Source organism: Silurus meridionalis, chromosome 17 (genome assembly GCF_014805685.1).
Source record: "Silurus meridionalis isolate SWU-2019-XX chromosome 17, ASM1480568v1, whole genome shotgun sequence".
Lineage (NCBI taxonomy): Eukaryota > Metazoa > Chordata > Actinopteri > Siluriformes > Siluridae > Silurus > Silurus meridionalis.
In genome coordinates this window covers 3,310,719-3,332,222 of record NC_060900.1, presented here as the reverse complement: position 1 = coordinate 3,332,222, position 21,504 = coordinate 3,310,719, and the positions used below count along the sequence as shown (strand labels likewise).

General features: G+C 41.5%; 1 protein-coding gene across 3 annotated transcripts in view; it reads right to left on the bottom strand.

The window, feature by feature from the left end:
- gpat2 (glycerol-3-phosphate acyltransferase 2, mitochondrial) overlaps positions 1 to 21,504 on the bottom strand; it is a 130,296-nt gene that overhangs the window by 106,346 nt on the left and 2,446 nt on the right. For 2 of the 3 annotated variants that reach the window (XM_046871044.1, XM_046871038.1), the window contains exon 2: positions 456 to 535. The gene's annotated coding sequence lies outside the window, so the exon portion shown is untranslated. Of the gene's footprint in view, positions 1 to 455; positions 536 to 11,047; positions 11,112 to 21,504 lie in introns of all 3 variants that reach the window. The other variant, XM_046871040.1, reaches the window with a different exon arrangement.

The following is a 21,504-nucleotide window of genomic DNA, read 5'->3' as shown; positions in this document are numbered from 1 at the left end:
CGAGCCTCCTGTCGGTCATTAAAGTTTTTTTTTTTTTCAACAATATACAAGAATAAAAAAGGTGTTCAATATTGCTGAGATCAAAGCTCTATAGTGGGCTACTAAATAGAGAATATACGAATGTGTGCCTCCAAGTTTGCTATAAAAAAAATAAATAAAAAAAAAACACACACATGGCTAGAAAAGGCAGGTGTCCTAATACATTTGACCTCACGGTTCTATTAAATGGCAGTAAAGTGTCTCGATGCACATGTGTGTTCGAGCTGCATTGTGAGAGTGGAAAACGGAACCTGATTAGACCTGCTCATGCATCCCGCTCATGCATCCCACACACACACACGTGACACGGATCATTTATCGGACAGCAGTAAAAGTGTTCGACTCGTTAGGGACGATTGAGAGGTATGAAGCGACTGAAGGTTGCGAGTTCGATGGTTCGCGTGTGAATGCGTTACCTTCGGCGGCGCGGCTTTTCTGCGGGTGATTGATGCGTCCTGGTGTGCGACGGGACTCTTAAACGCTTTCTCTCGAGCGTCTGAAAGACAGAAGAAAAGATGCTGTGAGAGAGATGAATAAAGGGAGTGAAAGACGGCACACGTCGCGCTTCGACGGCGTTCGTCTGCAGCGTTGGTTACAGGAGCCGTGACGATTATTCTTTTATTTTAGTTTAAAAATTACTTCACTTTAAAAGAAAAAAATTGTGATTTTTTTTTTCTCCTCTTTTTTTTTTCAGGATTAAAATTTTGCATTATTTGTTTCATCAGATTTTAAAACGCTTATTAAAAAAAATAAAATAAAATCAGACTACTGTTTCACCAGAACCTTTCCATTACCAAGCACACTACATGAGCAAAACTATTGGGACACACAGCAGATTCCTCATGGACAATGATTTATAGAGCCGCACATAAAGCTGAATACCGAAAACGCACCAGAGCATTTGTGCATTTTGAACATCCCCATTCCACATCGAGTCCCCATTCACTGTTCTAATCAAAACCCTGGAGCTCTATAGCAAGAGATCTTTCAGGAACAGGTTTGGATAAAGCGAAGGGGAAAATTTCCAAAAGACGTCCAATACATTTGTGTGCCTACAGGTTTGTGGTAACAGTTTGGAGGAGAGACACATATGGCTAGAAAAGGCAGGTGTCCCAATACTTTTGTTGTTTAAGATACAAATGATTTTTTTTTTAAGAGAGCTTGTTTGTGTTTGGATGAGCCTCCTGTCAGTTTAGGGGCCACTACAGATCCAGGGGGTGGAGCTTCATAAACTTGGGTGCTTTTGGGGGAATTTGGCTCAGTGATCTTTACTTACATTGTCTCATTAACACTACTGAGTAGCTGTGGGGTGAAGAGAGAGAGAGAGAGAGAGAGAGAGAGAGAGAGAGAGAGAAAGTTGCTGTCTGAGGAAATAAGCGACCGATTGTGTTGTTAATTTCCAAAAGGGGGCGCTTTATTTCTCTTACACCACAAAGCCTGTGCCAATATTTATTGTTTATAATTTTGTATCCGTTTATAGTTACAGCCTAAAAAATACCTCCTGCTCACGCGAGCGGCCCCCCCGAGGAAACCGGGACGCGTTTAAACATTACGCCGGATCGCGTCCTCGTTTACCGACACGCCTTATCCGGTTCACCGCGTCACCTCCTTATTGGTTTTCAAGGCGCTTGTCCGTCATGGAAAAAAAAGATGAAAGGGTTTTTGAAGTCCTATTATGTGCGATGACAAATGCTCTGGGTTGCGGCGGTGGCGTGATGTACAAGGCAGAACATTGATCAGGACGGCAAAACCCTGATAGATGGACGTGCACACAGATACAGATGTAAAAAAAAAATTTATAATAGGGGGCATCTGTTTCTTGCATTACGGACCACACACACACACACACACACACACACACACACACACACACATAGCTGTAAGAACTAAAAACGTGACGGTAATGATAAACGCATGTTATAAATCCCCTGTGTATAGCATTAGGTCTGTATCTATCCTCATATGCAAAAGTTTTTCCACACACACACACACACACACACACACACACACACACACACACACACACACACGTGCACAGAGATAAAACCCAAAAAAGGTTTTTGCATTGAAGCTCAACGTGCAATTTCACAGTGCAGCATTAAACAAATGAAGAGTTGAGTACAAGTCTGTAACACACACACACACACACACACACACACACACACACACACACACAGTGGCATTATTACCACAAACTGTAAAAGATATCCGCTGCTAATTAGATACACAGCACTGTGGAACAGTTGTGTTTAATATTCATGATGAGCTCTGATTCTTCTTACATTCTTCGAGACACAAGCAGCAGATGAAATAGCAGGAAAACCTACATTATTTGAGCAAAAGTATTGGGACACTCAGCACCATTTCTAGGCATTGACACATGAATTTTATTGGGCCTAAGGCGCAACCAGTTTGGAGGGGGCGCCAGTGAGCACCCCCCTGCCCCGCCGTCCTCAAAGTTTAATATACAGTACATGTTTAAATACTTAAATTCAGGCAATTTTTTAATGATTCTTAAATGCGTTTAACCTTTTTGTATGGAAAATTGTGCATGATTAGAGGTGTGGGGGAGGAGGACGATAAAATAAATCATTTCAATATTCGACTGCTAAAATAATCGTTAGCAGCAGTTGCTCTGCTCTTGTGTAATGTACTGCACTCTATATTGTACTCTATTTTATGCCATTATAACATATCTTTGCAAAGTTTCGAATGAAAGCTGACGGAAGGGAAGTTTTCTAGACTGCATTTGAAAGCCATTAAAGACTTTCGCACAGACGCTGAGTGAACGACTTCTGGAATACGACTTCAGCAGACACTGGTGATGGATCATAGCTGAAAAATATAACCCCAGAAAAATGTCTGAAAAGCAGAGTTTTGGTAAGACTGCGGTATGAAATGACACTCTCCACTCCGCGAGCGTACATCCAAGCCTACGCGGGCGAATTTCAGAAAACTTTTTTTTCCCGCCGCGCCGAGCAATTCGGAGTCAAGTCGTTCGCGGTATCGCAGTTTGAGTAGCGCCATCCATTTCGTTTATGACTACAAGCTACGCCGTGCTGCCTGCAAGCAAATGACTCGTCTGAAGAACATAGAGGGAAAGTGACGCGGATCAAAAAGAGAAAGAGAGAGAGAGAGAGAGAGAGAGAGACAAGTGAGCGTCTGGAACTGCGAGAAGAAAATATGACTGGGGACACACGGGCGAAAGCCTTGGAATTAAACAAGGGGATTTGCATGCAGCACTCGGGGCTCTTCATCATACAAAGTACAGCTGGAGACAGATAACCGCTGAACAATTCACTTCTATTGATAAAGACAAAGTCGAATTGAATAAAGAAGTGCTTTCATGAGCTGGAACACGGTCGAGTCTGTAAAAACTTTGACGTTTTATTAATTCACGTCCTCTTCTAAACGTGACATTTTGAGAAAAATAAAGGAGTTAATGGAACTAAAGTCTGGCAGAAGTCATCATTATGGCCAGACATTGAAGTGCATTATTTCTTAGAACCTAGGAAATAATGTATTTAATGCATTTTTATCGTATCATATCGTATAGGCCTGAGCTATTCAGATGCACATCCCTACCACAAACTGTTCTCCATATAGTGGACATTTCTTTGTGCTTATTATCAGTTAGGACATCTCTGTATATCGCTTCTGTGTCACCACAGGCATAAAGACTTTTTTCTTTTTCATTTTTTGAAGGAGAAAGTTATCTTCATTTAACATGAGAAACCATAAACATCACCCTCTATTGATTATCTCACTGAAGAATATCAGAACACCACAGATGTCCTGCTGAATAATTTATTTATATATTTTATTTTTTTCTGGTTCGATCTGGAGTTAGGTTACGAGGAACATTTGATAAAATAAAAAAAAAAAAAAAACAGAAATCATTGACTAGGTACTCGGAATCGTCAGGTGTTTAATCTGCTGCCACATCTGTTCCCCCATCTGTGAAAGAGCCGATTATGCGGAATCTCTCAAAAATGCAAATGTGGACGGTGAAGTGGTTCCACCGGCGTGATGCCGATGCCAAGGACGTGCTTGGGATAGCCTTCCGCGTGCGAGCTCCAGAAATCTGAGCTTCCGCCAAATGTGTTTATCACCAGCGGAAATACCGCCGTCCAACGCTAAAGGCGACCCTAAACCAGATCGAGTGGGAAGTAGCAGCTCAGTGGGTAAGATGATGGACTTCGGATCGGAAAGTGGCGAGACAGCGAGCTGCCACTGCTGAGATTTTTTTTTTTAAACTTTCTTTAATTTAAAACAAAATGCTGCTTCGGAAAGCCCTTAACCCTCAACTATACATGTACATATGAGAAGATAAGAGCTCAGTGTTTAAGATGTTGGACTTCTGATCACAAGGTTGTGAGTTCTAATCCCAGCACCACCAAGCAGCCAATGCTGGGCCCTTCAGCAAGGCCCTTATCCCTCAATGGCTCAGTTGTATAAATGCTCGTCGCTCTGGCTAAGAGCATCTTCCGAATGCATTAAATGCAAATGGTGGTCTCATGGTCTTGCTGCCTCTCTGCTCCAGGCTCCCAGATTAGCATAGGTTTCTACTGGGTACTTTTCATGGGAACTTCTGGGGAATTTCGGAAATATTCCAAGTTGGAATTTATGAGATTTCAGTAGAAATTTGGGGAAATTTTAATACATTTAAATGTCATATAAAAACATTAACATAAACATTGTTTTTTGGTCATAAGCTGACATTTTTACATTTAAAGCCACGCCCCCAGTCATTTGCTAACCTGCAATTTTGCTAATTTTATGTTTATTCCCATGGAAAGTTTCTGGTCTTGAAAATTCTATGAATTTTTCCCACCCTAGTTTCTACTACGTTCTAATTGATATTCTACGTTTGCAACCTGGTCGACCGTTGTTGATTTATTCATTGATAGAGACTTCAAAGCACTTTGTACTGTGCGTCTCTCTGGATGAGGGCATCAGCTAAATGCTGTAAATGGAATGGAAATGTAATATAACTTCAAGTCGCCCTGGATATAAGCGTCTGCCAAATACTGGTACATGTAGAGGGGATAAACTGAGCTTCATGGGTACCAGACTGGGAGATTACATTGATTTGGCCTTTAGAATACAGCTCTTGGCATCTGGCAGCGCTTAAGTTGATATCTGTGATGCTGTGATTTGCCTCGAGCTGATGCCAGTCAGGAAAAAATTGGAAATCGACACCGATCACAATGGAGAATTCGCCAGCACCGATACGATGATATTGATGTCACGGACCACGATCAGTCTATCAGTTCATCCTTCCATAATCCCATAATCAGAAACACTTGTGCTCTACAATAGTGATCCGTCCTCCGCAATCAGGAGTTGAACCGCAGAGCAGGTCATTATTAGCACTAATGGTCCTGGATGGCAATTTTCATCAGGAGCCAAGTGCCTTCTGTGGAATCGGTAATCTCGCTGTGGAGGCTGGAGGGACGTCGTCACGTGCAAGTCGAGCGTCACCGTTTTTTCCGCTGCTGAAACACGTTTTTTGAAAGGCCGTGTCCTTGTCGACAGGAGGCCAAAATCCTTTTAACATTTTAACAAAATGTTTCTCATTTGATCTGGGATTTAACGTAGACGTGGCCCCGGTGCTCAGTGCTCGCTGTACTGAATTGCTCGCTCGCACTTGTAACATTGTCTTTATGGTTTCACGACAGTTTTCGGGTTTCCGGATCTGCAACAGCTACCAAGAACTATTTCCCAGAACAAACCACAGGCCACTAGTGACTTCTCATTCACACATACATATACATACATATATATATATATATATATATATATATATATATATATATATATATATATATATATATATATATATATATATATATATATATATATATATATATATATATATATATATATATATATATATATACACATATATATATATATATATATATATATATATATATATATATATATATATATATATACACACACACATATACACATATATGTGTATATATATATATATATATATATATATATATATATATATATATATATATATATATATACACACACACATATACATTATATATATATATATATATATATATATATATATATATATATATATATATATATATATATATATATATATATATATATATATGAGATAGTGTGTCTTCTAAAAGGGACAGTACTATATAATTTAATGATTTAACATCCAGCAGCTCAGTGATGTCATTATGGAGGAGTGGAAAAGGATCCAAGCAACAACCTGTGCAGCTTCATACCCAGGAGGATTAATTATTCACACTTTGGACACAGTTTTGACAAGTTCAAGTTTTCAATGTGCTCACTTTTGTTGTTATTTACACAATAATGACTGTCTGTTAAATTTTTCTAGAGGCTGTACAAGCTGCACATTTCTATAGTATTGTCCCTCGAGGAGATATACTACAATGGTTGCTGAAATGTGGGAGATACCTTATATAAATATATACAAGAATTGGATTAACTACCGAAAAAAAGACAACGATCGTGGGAATATTTTAAACCCAGAGCTATTACTAAAGTCCATACCTTGACTCAAGGTAACTAAGCCACAATCGCAAAAAAAAGAAAATGCTGCTACCTCGAGCAGAGGCTTATCTGGAAGGGCTAAAAACAGCACAGCAACAATGCCACACACTTCAAACGAGGGAGACATGCCTATTCCCTCCTCACTCTATAAAGATTAGACTGTACACTCACTCACTCACTCACACACACACACACACACACACACACACACACACACACACACAGCCTTTAGAATCGAAACAAGAAAATGGAGAAATGATGAGCGATTATTGCTACAAAAATCAACCAAAAAACAACAGTAAAACTGGACGGACAGACAGACAGACAGACCCCCAGGATTTCTCACCTCACCAACATCAGTAGTTCACTTTACTAATCTCCACAAACGCACTCTAAAATCTAGTGGAACTTCTTTCCAGAAGAGTGGAGGTTACTATTAAAGCAAATGAGGACTATGTGTAAATGTTATGCTCAAAAAGCAGAACATCAATTTTATGCTCAAGTGTCCACAAACTTTTTATCCATAGTGTTTGAGTGGGAATAGTGACGAGTGTAACGGCGCCTGTCCCAGTGCTCCTCCTCCACTGAGCGTGATTTATTCCTGTTTTTTTCCCTCATCACGCGTGTAGAGGGTTTGAGTCGGAGAGCATTTGGGTGGTGGATTCGGGCCTCGTCGTTTGGGAACTGCTGCTTTATTGTGGTCCTAAGCCTCGCACGTCAAATAAACAAATGTGAAGACTCCCACATGCGCTCGTAAAGCAGGCGCGCGGAAGCCGGGATATGAGCATGAGAGCCGGGTGAGAGTTTCTAATCCCAGACGTCCGGCGCGTTGTTTGTGAACGCAGCTAAACGCCTACGGAGCGAGCGAGGAGCCGCTGTGAGCATGAAACTCGCGTTGGAGAATTACAGAACAAATAGAAAGAGTCGAAATAAATAAAACAGATAAACGATGCGGGTACAGATGATGAAATTCTCGTTGTTATTTTGAAACAGGAGCAGAACTCCGAGGGGAAAGTCCTGAGAGCCTTATTATTGTTATTAGTATTTATCTGTGTGATCTTACAAATATACGGAGGATAAACACACACGCTCGAACACTTCACATTATGGTAATGAACAAGGATTTAGAAAAAGCCAGAAAAAAGGGGGGGGGCGGGGCGGGGCTCTGGGGACACCAGTGTCAGTTTGTTTTACTGCTTGTGTCTGTGCGAAAGTGTGTGTGTGTGTGTGTGTGTGTGTGTGTGTGTGTGTGTGAGAAAAAATGTGTTGTGGGAATTCATATTAGATGTTACATTAGTGGTTAAGGCATTGGGCTTTGGACTTGTGGAAGGTCAGGACCCACACCAAGCTGGTACTTTTGGGCCCCTGAGGAGGGCCCTTAACCCCATAGCTGCTCAGCTGAATGAATGAGATGAATGTAAGTCGCTCTGGATCAGGACGTCTGCCAAATGCCATGTATGTAAATGTAAAATGTGTGTGTGTGTGTGTGTGTGTGTGTGTGTACAAACAATAGGTAAAAAGTACTGGGACACCTGACCTTCCCTGATATGTGGTTCTTCAAACGGTTACCACAAAGCTGGAGGCAACACAATTGTATCGGTTTAACTTGAACTTGGGAGACCCAAACCTGTTCCAGCATGGCAATGCCCCTGTGCACAAAGCCGGCTCCATGAAGATACACTTTACATGGTTTGGAGTGAAAAATCTTGAGTGGCCTCCTAAAGAGCCCTGATCTCAGTGTGACCTCACAGCCAGCAGTATTTGTGTTACAGTAGCTGTGCAAATGAGATCGTTTCTCTCTGCTGCTGTACAGAGTCACGTTTCTCAACTGGTGAGCTGCAAAAATCACTGAATCTAAAGCACAACTAGAGGTCCCCTGGTGGTCTAGTGGTTAAGATGCAGCGCTCTCACTGCTGCGACCCGGGTTCGATTCCCGGTCAAGGAACCATCCCCAGCCACTCTCAGTGCCGGTCCCAAGCCCGGATAAATTGGGGAGGGTTGCGTTAGGAAGGGCATCCAGCGTAAAAACGTGCCAAATCAAACGTGCGGAGGATCCGCTGTGGCGACCTCTAACGGGAGAAGCCGAAAGAAAGAAAGAAAGAAAAGCACAACTATGGTAAACATTGGGTAAGGTAACTACATCCAAACAACATTTGCTACGGGTTCTGATAAATGGCTCATCAAGGACGTGGGAAACGGGAATGAACCACAAACCCTGCAGCTACGAGACACCGATACTACCTGATATATACAGGTGCATCTCAATAAATTAGAAAATCATTAAGAAACTCATATTACATAGATTCATCACACACAAACTGATATTTCGAATGTTAATTATTAAAATTAAAAGAAAATCAATATTCAGAATCTAATTTTAATATTGTGAAAATGGTGGCGTCACACTCTCATCAGTTCATTAAATCCAAACACCTGCAAAGGTTTCCTGAGCCTTTAAATGGTGTCTCAGTCGGGTTCAGGCTACACAATCATGGGGAAGACTGCTGACTTGACAGTTGTCCAAAAGACGATCATTGACCCTCTGCACATGGAGGGTAAGACAAAAGTTTATCGCTAAAGAAGCTGCTGTTCACAGAGTGCAGTATCCAAGCACATTAATGAAAAGTTGAATGGAAGGAAAAAATGTGGTTAAAAAAAGTTGAATTGAAGCCCATTCAAGAATTTGTGGAGACTCGCAAAGAGGGACTGCAGCTGGAGTCAGTTCTTCAAGAGCCTCTACGCACAGACATATTCATGGGCTACAACTGACGCATTCCTTGTGTCGAGCCGCTCCTGAACCAGAGACAACATCCCTCTGCTGATTGGAGATGCTGATTTGACTTTTCAGCAGAATTTGGCACCTGCCCACACTGCCAAAAGTAATACCTGGTTTTAGGACCATGGGATCCATGTGCTTGATTGGCCAGCAAACTCTCCTGACCTAAACCCCAGGGAGAATCCATGGGGTATTGTAAAGAGGAAGATATAAGACACCAGACCCAACAACTCAGAAGAGCTAAAGTCTGCTATCACAGCAACCTGGGCTTCCAAAACACGTCAGCATGCAAAGGGAATCCCGACTGAGTATTGGGTTCTGTACATGTTTAAGGGGGGATTTGTCCAAACATGCCTGGCCCTATGTGAAAAAGTAATTGCCCCTAAACCTAATAACTAGTTATGCCACCCTTAGCAGGAACAATCAAACGTAAACATTTTCAGCCGTATGCGTTTCTTCCCCGAACTGTTCCCACAAAGTTGTAGGGGTCATTGGATGCGGTGGCATGAAATCTCTCCTTCACCTGAACTAGGAGACCCAAAATCTGTTCCAGCATCACGGTGACTCTGTGCACAAAGCCGGCTTTATGAAGATGGATGGGGTGAAAAATCTCCTGCTGTAGAGCTCTGACCTCTACCCTCTTAAACATGAGGACTGGTGTGCACTCAGCACTCACATTCATTCCTCACCTCACCTACATCAACACCCTGTGGCTGGAGGAGCACAAAGCTCCACAAACACACATCACACACACTGTTTACTGTGGTTACTTTATCAGGTTCGAATTTTTTTTTGCTAAAACCAGACACGATTGAGGTAGTGTGTGTGTGTGTGTGTGTGTGTGTGTGTGTGTGTGTGTGTATATATATATATGTGTGTGTGTGTGTGTGTGTGTGTGTGTGTGTGTGTGCGTGCACGTGTGTGTAATCTGATAATAAATTCCGCTCAGTTTTATTTTAAGTCTAGGTCTCTGAGGGAAGTGAAGGTGAGAGCAGAGCATGTATGCTTACTTACACACACACACACACACACACACACACACACACACACACACACACACACACACACAATCAGTGCAAAAGAAAAAAGCTGCATAAAACATTTATGAGGATTACAGTCCTGGAGATCAACAGCAGCTCTTTGTGAATCGACGCCTCCAACGGAAAGAAGATCGCAAAGCGTTCGGTTCGTGTGCCTTGTGAAAACCAGGCTGACGCTTCTGACACCCTTCGGCAAGAGCAGAGAGCCGTAGAACTCGCGCTATACGAGGTCACAATGTGTGTGTGTGTGATAATTTAGATAACTAGGTTACAAAAAGCCCATATGATTCGGCGCTGGCAGATAAAAACACTCGGAGATAAAAGCGTCTCCCTTGCGGGGGCTGTTTTATGTAGAACACAAAGCAGGAGCGAAAAAACACCGAACTGCGAATAAATAGCGCGCGTGGTATGACGCTGTAATTAAGCCATGCGATTTGTTTATGCAAATCATGACTGATCAACATACGCTTTATGTGGACACCCGACAATCACATACCCTGATAACAGGTAACAAAGGGACTATTAGAAAGAAATTAAGAAGGCACATGCTCTTTGAATGACTATTTTGTTGCAAATCTAGTGTGAACATTATTTCCAAAAGACATGCGAGATCTCTTGGAGCAATGATGTCACGTACCGGTTTAGGGAAATGACGCGACTCTCGAGCTCTAGGCCTGGTGATGTAGATCCCTGACTCAGGACTGTAAAGATAGAAGAGATATATGGGTCTTTATCAGGTCAGAGATAATAAAATAGAAAGAAACTTAAATAAAAATATGGCTGCAAATGATAGAAATAAATGATGCAGTATGTAGGAATGTAAACACAGAGTTTTATGTTGTACATCAGGGTTATTATATAATCATATTGTTCACTCCTGCCCCTAGAAACGTCCTTCAGAGCACCGACATGGAGCAACATCCTAAATGTTTACCTCCTGCGGTATTTTTATGCTATAGCCTACGTGCCACGGGCTTCCTGCACACTCCCACAAAGACATATTTATAATTTCCAGCTCATTGCTCTCTCTCTCGCTCGCTCTCTCTCTCTCTCACTACATTTCCTCTCTCCATCTGCAACATATTGAAAAATTTTGGACCGAGATGCATCAGTTATAAATACAGCAACTTTTCCCCTCATCTCATATATTCAACACAGCACATTTCCCCTGATCGATCACAAGTGTCAAACATTGAACATTCGGGTGCAGTCAGGTGTCTACATTTTCCTCTCGTTTGCGTTCCATACGTAAAAAAAAATAAACTCTCACTTTTCATCGTCCCGCGTTCGTTCAAGTCATATCGTAATGAACGATGGAATAAATGAAACGTCCATACCGAATATACACTCCTCATTTTATTAAAAACGCAGACCGGTACACATTCATTTGTTTCGTGGTTCTGTCTGAGAAAAATGTGCAGGTTACGGCACAAAAGAAAGGCTTCAGTGACTGGTGAGCATTTAATAAACTGCCGATAATAAATAAAAGTTCAAACGGAATAGTGCGCAAAACAAAAAACATCCATCCGCTGCCACCAGTGCAGGCTGAAATGGCTTAAGGATGAAAGACTGAATGGGAAAACTCCAGTAGAGCACCGTGATAAGCAACAAGTATGGTGGGCAGAAAAAGCATGTCGGAAAACACATCACGTAAAACCTTGAGGCTGATGAGGCTACAACAGGAGAAAAATATATAACGTTCCTCTCCTGACTGGAAAGAACGCAAATGGGAGGCCACATTCGGATTACAAACCGGATGATGCAAAAGAGATCAGGTGTTTTGTTTTTTTTCCTCGAACTAACTAAGGTCCAGTGTAGGCTCAGATTCAGGTGTTCAGCTTTACAATATTCGCACCAGGGATCGATCCTGGGGACGTTGTACTTCATGCAGAAAGCTCATTTGCTTTCATGTGGAACAGTCCCTTCCAAACCATTTGCAATTCCATACTTCACCTCTCTTTGCAATGTGGTAGCATGAAAGATTCCCTTCACTTCAATTAGGAGACTCAAACATGTTCCAGCATGAAAATGATGCTGTGCATGAAGCCAGATCATCTCCCTGAAGATATGGCTTAAAAAATCTTCAGTGACCTGCTATAGAGCTCTGACCCTCAACCCTACTGAAGACCTTTAGGATGAACTGGAACACTGATGCAAACCCGACCTCACCTCACCTACATCAGTACCTGACTTATAGCTGAATGAGCACAAAATGTGTACAAGCACACAATAAAATATAGTGGAACATCTTCCAAAAAGCATGGAGGTTATTACTGCGAACAGGGATTGAATGGGGACTGGAATGTTTAAAAAGTGTTTCTTAATGGAGCTAGCTTTGTGCAAAGAGGGGTTGCCATGTTGAACACAATATTGCGTTATACAGCATCCAAAGACGTCTTATACAATTCGCAGTAACAGTTAGGAGAAGAACCACGTATGGAGGAAAGGTCAGGTGACCCGATACTTTTCTCCATATAGTGCATCACTTAACCATTCCTTGCTCTGTGCTGAACTTTAGAACCTGTTCTCCACCGTCACCAATCTTAAAGTACATCCCTTTCATTTCTTGCCAAAAAGTCGTATCCCTTATATATAATTTGCGAGCAGTAATTGCACTGGAAGCACTTACTCACTATTTTCCTCCTCTCTTTCTCTCCATTTCATCTTCCTTTCTCAGAGTACTTGGTGTTGTTTGATGTGGTTAAAAACGCTACGCTGCGATTACGCAGACGAAGTGGAGATGCCGCTTGACGTTGTGACGCGGATTAAGACCGGAGGTGCGTGATCAGAACAAACAAACTAATAAATAAATAAATAAATAAAGATGCCAGATGGTAAAAGCGTTGCCTGTTCAAGAGTATTGATCAGGAACAGCAGAGACTCTTCGATGACATACAACAGCTGGCGACAGATGCTTTCGTTTGAAATGGCAGCCTTTTAGTCTCAGCTCATTTCCTCAGCTCTGACCTCAGGGGAACTCTGAAGCCATCGACTCGTTAACACTTGTGTTGAATGGGGTCGATCGGGCGTGAGAAAAGGCTGTGAATACATGGATGTAAACCTGTTCAGTGCTGCAACATACAGTATACTGCATCACTCAGCCACCGGCTCGGAGTCTCGTTTAATCCGATAATGCGGAAGTTTGAAGGAACGTAGCTGCGGTTTAAAAAATTGGCCGTCGGCGGTTCGCAGTACGTCTTCTGAACTCGAGAAAAAGTTTCCAGGTGAGGCCATTACAAAAAAAACCTATCATGGAGGAAAAAAGATCTGGGGGAAAAAAAAGAGAGTTAATACAGAGTGGTGCAAGGAAAGGGAATATTTTAGAAAGAATGATCTGGCAACCCTGCGGCATCAGAAATTGTTTGGACCCGCTGCAAGCTCATTTTGAAGCGCTTGCCGTTAGTTATAATGGAGCAGTGGAGTGGTGAGTCACAAGCGTTCACTGTAAAAGCTTTTATTAGAATGGTGATATCGTGAGTGCTGCGCAAAAGGAATTTCGGCATCGCCACCAGTTAGGACGTCGTGATCGGTGCGTTATGGGCGCGTGATTTTAAAGAAACGGGTTAATAGTTAAAAAAACGGGCAAATTTAAGACATTCAAAGACCTTTTTAAGAGCATTAAGAATAATTATAACTAATGGCAAGAGGTTCTAAACGAGCTGGAAGCGGAGGTGTGGTAAAGCCCCCGAGTGGGAATGGAGGGCGGAGCCTGAGTGGTGGATAAGTGATTGGTGAGGATCACATGTCTGTGTGTAGTTAAAAGTGTACTATAAATATTTAAATAACGGATCCAGATTTGATAAGTAAACAACTTAGTCAGTCATTTAAATATCATTAGACCAGAAGAAAGACACGGAAACAAGCTCAATTCGGTGCCCTCATCTGGAACAGTAAGACAAATGATCGTTAATCTAACAAATAAAATAAAACAATTAGCCGCAGTTATTACCGTAGAGTAGAAACCGGCCGAGACGTTCGACCAGGGGAGAAATAATGAGCGGGAATCTGATTGATGCTGCTAATGTTCCTCTTTTTCACGTGTTCCTCGTGAAAACCCCGTGCACGCAATTGTTACAGGCCTAATTGGTTGTAATAATGTACCGTACATTAGTTCATTAGTCTTTCATACTCGTAATATCTCACTACATCTTCCACAGAGGCTCCGACAATCTGTTAATGTTCTCCATCCATCCTCGCGATGAGGAGAAACAAACGGTAGAAATAAAAGGAGGAGGGAAAAAATAAATAAATAAACCAGTGCGTTAAAACCCCAGTAATGATGGGAACAATTAAGATATGATCAAACAATAGATCAGATATGATCAAACGATATGATCAAACGATAGATCAGATATAATCAAACAATAGATAAGATAAGATATAATCAAACGAAATGATTAAACAATAGATCAGATATGATCAAACAATAGATATGATCAAACATGGATGGATTATTGTTTGGACACTTGCTTTATATTCAGTATAATACTGGTCATGTGTTTTGCGGCTGTAATTTAAATAAAAGGTTTATATTCGTGCGGTTTAATAAATGCCATTGCAGACGGGACGTGGGTGTGTCCAGCGATGTGACGACATTTAGAAAACTAGGAGAGAAAGTGAAGAGCGCACGTCATCGCCTCCTGCCAAACGATGATAAAGGTAACCATGGTAAACCGAAGGAGGAACGCCTACTGGTGAATTCTTAGCGCAGGGACTGCCAACTTGCAAAGAAAGAGAGATAGAAAGATATTTCGAAAAAAGGATGATAAGAAGCAAAAGAAAGAAAGAAAGAAAGAAAGAAAGAAAGAAAGAAAGAAAGACATTCACTGGTAGCTCAGTGGTTAAGGTTCTGATTTGCCGGTCAGAAGGTTGAAGGTTCAAGCTCCTGTATTCAGTGTTGCCAAGCTGCCACTCTTGGGGTCCTTGAGCAAGGCCCCTAACCCTCTGTTCTGCAGGGGCTCTGTATCATGGCTGACCCTGTGATCTGACTCCAGCTTCCTAACATCACCGGAAAACGTGGAGAAAGAATTTCACTGTGCTGTAAAGTCCATGTGACACGTCTCATCAGGCGGCATGCAAATATTTCCATCACACCTCTGTTTTCTTTTCCCGCCTCCCACGGGTTCCTCCTGCTTGACCCTGACCAGGACAAAGTTCTTGCTGAAGATGCTCATTATAAGGCTGCGTGTGGAACACCTTCAAAAATAATAACAACAATAAAAACCAGGCAGCATTAAATTGTTGGTATTAGGAATATTAATGGTGATGAAAGTGGCGGCTGTGAGCGCTGAGATGGTGATGTGAAGTGCTCTGTGGAGATGATTTTCCATCACTTCACAACCAAACAGGGTGAACTGCCGACTCTGAAATCTTTCCATCAGTACGCTGTTGTTATGACCCAGTGATCTGAGCTCATCTTCAAACCGTCACTTACCTCTGTGTTTGTTCTAACGCGATGCTACTGCCAGGCGTTCGAACACTTTCAACTGCTAATTAAACTCCCCCGAACCGCGCTGGAAAATCCTTCTCGCCCACTGCCCGGGGCTTCACTTGCCCTCGCTCGCTAACTTCTACTTACACCAATCTGCTCTCATTCACTCATTCACACAGAAAAATTCAAGGATGCAACAAGGATCAAGGACGTGGCAAAAGAGCAAAGATAATAAGACAGACAGAAGACGAAATGAGGGGCAAAAGAACGAAAAAATAAACAACAAGCCAAAAAGACAGGATTAAAGAAAGGAGGACAGACTGACAGTTGTCATAGTGATGGATTGAAGAGATACAGAAGGATGAGTTTGGTGATCCTCCTCTTGTCGTGATGTTGGGTTGTAGGACAGATTGATATTCTGAGAGCGAACTGTTCACGCTGTTACAGAGCCTCTGAGGAATTATAAAAGTGTTTTCTGTTTCTGACGGAACAATCAGCTACTGATTACAACACATTCATCTCACATCCATGTCTGTCATTACGTCAGTCACACGTCTATTACTACGTCCGTCACACGTCTATTACTACGTCCGTCATTACATCGGTCACCACATCAGTCATCACATCAATCATTACATCCATCACCATGTCTATCACTATGTCAGACATCACTACAGTTATTACATCCATCACCAAGTCCATCATCCCATTAGTCATTACATCCATCAACACCTCCATCACTCTGTCCATCATAACATCCATCAACACGTCCATCACTACATCAGTCATTACATCCATCACCACGTCTATCACTCTGTCCATCATTACATCAGTCATTACATCCATCACTATGTCCATCACTCTGTCCATCATTACATCAGTCATTACATCCATCACTACGTCCATCACTACATCAGTTACCACGTCAGTCATCACTACAGTCATTACATCCATCACCGTGTCCATCACTATGTCTATCACCACATCAGTCATTACATCCATCACCACGTCCATCATTACATCAATCACCATGTCCATCACTCTGTCCATCATTACGTCCATCATTACATCCATCACCACGTCCAACACTATGTCAGACATCACTACAGTTATCACATCCATCACCAAGTCCATCATCACATCAATCATTCCATCCATCACCACATCCATCACTACATTCATTACCATGTGAATCACCACCACATCCAGCTGCAGCATCATCTGGGATCTGAACTTATGTTCTCCCTGCAATAAGGCAAACACATTTTCTGTTTATTTTTCTGTTTATAAGGTCATCCTGGTGAGCCGGTTGTGGTATATCAGTCTGTTCCCTTTTAACCAGACAGGAGCCTGGTGTTGTGCAGCTGAAAATAACTGCCTGGGAGCGCGGCCAAGAACGACTGCACACTGTACAGAGTTTACTAGAGGACTTCATTATAACTCAGACCTTCACTGAAACGGATAGTGGGGGGAAGACCAGAGAATATCGAAGATATTTCTTATCACGAGCACTGATCCAATATCCCAATGTACTGATTATCGGTTCCCATTTCATGAAAGAAAAAGAAAACAGAAATGGATAAAAAAGCGAAAAGAAAGAAAGAAAGAAAGAAAGAAAGAAAGAAAGAAAGAGTGAATGACTTCGAATCAACACGACGCGATCCGATTTGATTAAAAAAATGTATAGGAAGCTCTGCAATTCAACATACACACAAATTCACTGTTTTTTGGGCTTTAAAAATAAAACCAGGCGTTTCTTTCCTGTTGTGTCTGCAGGAAGTTACAGCTCTACCTCTGCCATGTTAATCTGTATCCTATGTGACTCTCAGGACACGCCTCGGTCTCCGTAGTGTTGTGATACGTCATATTTGCGTAGCAGCAGCGGTGCTGAGAGAGAACGCGCTTGAGAAACAGTTTAGCGACGAGAAATCGATCTACATATCAAATATTGGTCCCGAACTATTGGTCAGTTTCTGAACAGTGTAGTATATTATAATATAGTGCATCTATTAAATCTTATATAAATAAATCTTTTTTTTTTACCGATGCAAATAAGTTAAAAGTGCAACTTGTATCCCACGCACATTTTTTTAAATTGTAAACTTTTATGGCGATGCGAATTGGTGAATTGTGCATAAAACATCACGACCTGAAATCTGAAATCTAAATTACACTCGTCAGAAAAGCAAACAAACAAACAAACCACACCCATAAACACTGCTCTAAATCAGTCATAACACCAAGCGCTTTGAATCTGATACTTAGAATAAATAGAATACCACAGCATGTGACTCTGACCTCGGAATGTACGCTTATCGCTTATCTACATGACTATAGGGCCTTTTTCATAAAAAGCCGTTTTCGCACGTCGAATCTATCTTAGTCTTGATTTGCAAACATCTTGGGAGGGCTGTATCTCATTAGGCAGAAGGTCTGGGCTCGGTGCTGTCTGAATAAAAGTAGTTCATATGAATAAATTCAGTGTGATGGTGTGAAGCCCTGCCTCTACCCTGGGAAATATCGGAGCGAATCTACGCCTCCCTGTGGATCCCATTCCATAACAAACACAAATTAAGACGAGCTTTGATTTGCTGCACTTGGAGGTTTAATGGTCACTGGATTTGGCCGCCACGCCTTCTTCACTTGGTATGATGGACAGAATAGCCACACCTCGATATCCTACGTGTGTGTGTGTGTGTAAGAGAGAGAGAGAGAGAGAGAGAGAGAGAGAGAGAGAAAGCGCATCCCTGAGAACTTTTCCCCCCTCACACTTATGCAACGCTCCCAAGTGGCTGAAAGCTGGCAGTTATGAACAGGACGTGAGCGAGCGCTAACCTCGCCTGCGTGAACGTGCGCGAGTGTCGCTAACGACCTCACTGTGGTTAGCGCTAGGATTTTATTAGCTGCGCTTTTTTTTTTTAATAAAGCTAAATGTTGAGCGAATCGATTAGGCCTGAAACATCCCCATATCTACAGATGAGAAAAGAGAGAGAGGGGGAGAGAGCAAAAGAGAGCGCGAGAGAGAGCGCGAGAGAGAGAGAGAGAGAGAGAGAGAGAGAGAGAGAGAGGTGCGAGTGTCGAAATTAACTCTGTAGATCAAGATGACTTTTTAGCCTGATGTACAAGTTTAATACTGCAGCGAATCTGAACGACACAAAAAGGAAGAAATAAATTAAATAAAATTCACAAAGAAAGAAAGAAAGAAAGAAAGAAAGAAAGAAAGAAAAGAAAAGAAAGAAAGAAAAGAAAAGAAAGAAAAGAAAAGAAAGAAAGAAAAATATTAAATAGGCCAAAGAAAAAGAAAGAAGAAAAGAAAAAGAAAGACAGAACAATAACAAAAGCAAGAAAAATAACAAAAAGAAAAATAAGAAGGAAAAAAGAAAGAAATATAAGACGAGGAAAAAGAAAAATAAGAAAGAAAAAGGTAAGAAAGAAAGAAAAATAGGTCATAAAAGGACACTTTTAATTAGCAAAAGAAAGAGAGAAAGATTCCAAGCAAAGAGAGAAAAATGAAGGAATTGAAAAAGAAAGAGTGAAAGAAGAAAAGGATTAATTGACACCCTGCAGATTAGAAGATCGGAGGAGAATGGGGGGGGGGTTATAAGATAATCACTCATTAAACATAAAAGAAAAGCTCCCCACACACACACACACACACACACACACACACACACACACACACGGCGGTGTAAGTTTAAAGCCCTCGGCATGTCGCCGCGCGGTCACTTCACCGGACGAAGCGCAGATGTGCGCCGCTCCTGACATCTAATTACGCTGATTATCTGTTATTTCAGTAGTTCATGTGACTCCTGGCCTTGTTTTTGCAGCACGGTTTATGATGAATAATACATAATGGTTTTAGCGCATTCATTCGCATCCTGGTTCGGATAAACACTCGGGCTGCTGAAAAAAAACACTTTGTGGGAATAATTTGTGGATGAAACACATATGGCTGGAACTGGCAGGTGTCCCAATATATTACTATATATGAAGGGAATATTAGAATATTACTAAAGAGGAAGAAGGCAAAAATATCCAAATACAAATATATTACACATTTAAAACAAACGTCACTGAAGTATGTGTGTGTGTGTGTGTGTGTGTGTGTGTTCACAAATATACACACAATAGTTTACACAGCTTTTCTCACACACCACTCCCTAGTACATTAACCCACACACACACACACACACACACACACACACACACACCCACCCACCCCTGTCTTATCCAGATGCCTTCAGTCAACAGCTTCCTCCAATTTATCATAAACGAATTAACCTCTGACCTCTGTAACGAGCTGTTCACACCGACTGCAATTAACAGATGGGATTTGTCCGTATGGCCGCGGCACTGGAATCAATCAGTGGCGAGTAGTTAAACACGTCGCGGTGTAATGAGCGCTAAACGCTGACGGAGGGAACAGGTTCAAACTGATATCATTACGAGTCCCGGCAGGCTCATGGTCTCTCCATCACACACACACACACACACACACACACACACACACTGAGCACATCTTTAATACTAATTAATAATTACAAACCATTTGTTACTGTCAATCACCTGCTTTGGTTTTTCTCATGCACTTGTTTCTAGCAGGATTTGGCTAAATTCTTAAATCCGGCGGGTTTAGGATGCATTTTTTTATTACAGCACGCTGTTGTTTCTATAGCAACAGCCTGCAACCTGTACTGGGGCTTACAGAAGGAGTCTCCAGTAAAATAGGAAGGAAGGAAGGAAGGAATGAATTACAAAAAAGGATGAAAGACAAAGAAAAAAGACAGACAGAAAGTAGAACAATAAATAAAAAAGAAAAGAAAAAGTAAAAAAGGGAAAAAGAAAGAAAAAAAGGGCAAGGACAAAAGAAAGAAAGAAAGAAAGAAAGAAAGAAAGAAAGAAAGAAAGAAAGAAAGAAAGAAAGAAAGATCAGAAGCCAGAAAGAAAACAAACAAAAAAACTTTTCTACAACTCAAACACTCACGAATTTCACCATCATATAGGGGCTCTGTTACCATGGCAACACAAGGTGTTGATGGATATTTTCCAACAGTATGGAGTCTTTTTTTTTATGGCAACAGGGTTCGTACAGCATTTTTTTGGGGGCGTTGATGGAAGGAGTCTCCAGTATCAGTGCTTCGTTTTCTGGCCTAGGAATTCATCTGACTGTTTTGACAATCTGACACTTCCATCTCTTCAGCCTGGAACAGGAAGTCAGTCTGAAGTGATGTGTGCTCGTTAGTACGTTTCTAAAACGGGACTGCGCAGGCGTTTTTGTTTTTATGAAATCCAAAAAGTGCGACAGGAAACGGGAGCTGCTGCTAATCTTTTTCTAATAGGTCCGATTAAGACGGCGAAAACGAAATCACACCGACTTTGTTTTCACGGTTTTTTTTTTCGCCAGCCTTCGTACACACAAACAAATGCAAATAAGTGATTTTTTTTTTTCGCGACCAGACCGAAATGATGTCTCTGATTATGCGCAGTCATAGGGGAAATGCGATCGCACAAATACTTTGTTAAATTAGCATTTCCTAATTAACATTTCAATTTAAAATCGAGCCCGGAAAAGTGCGGCCATGCTGGATAGCCAGATTGAAATATGATTGCTGTATTACGCCTGAAATGCAAATCAGCTGCTCTGCATTTGGCGTGTGCCACAT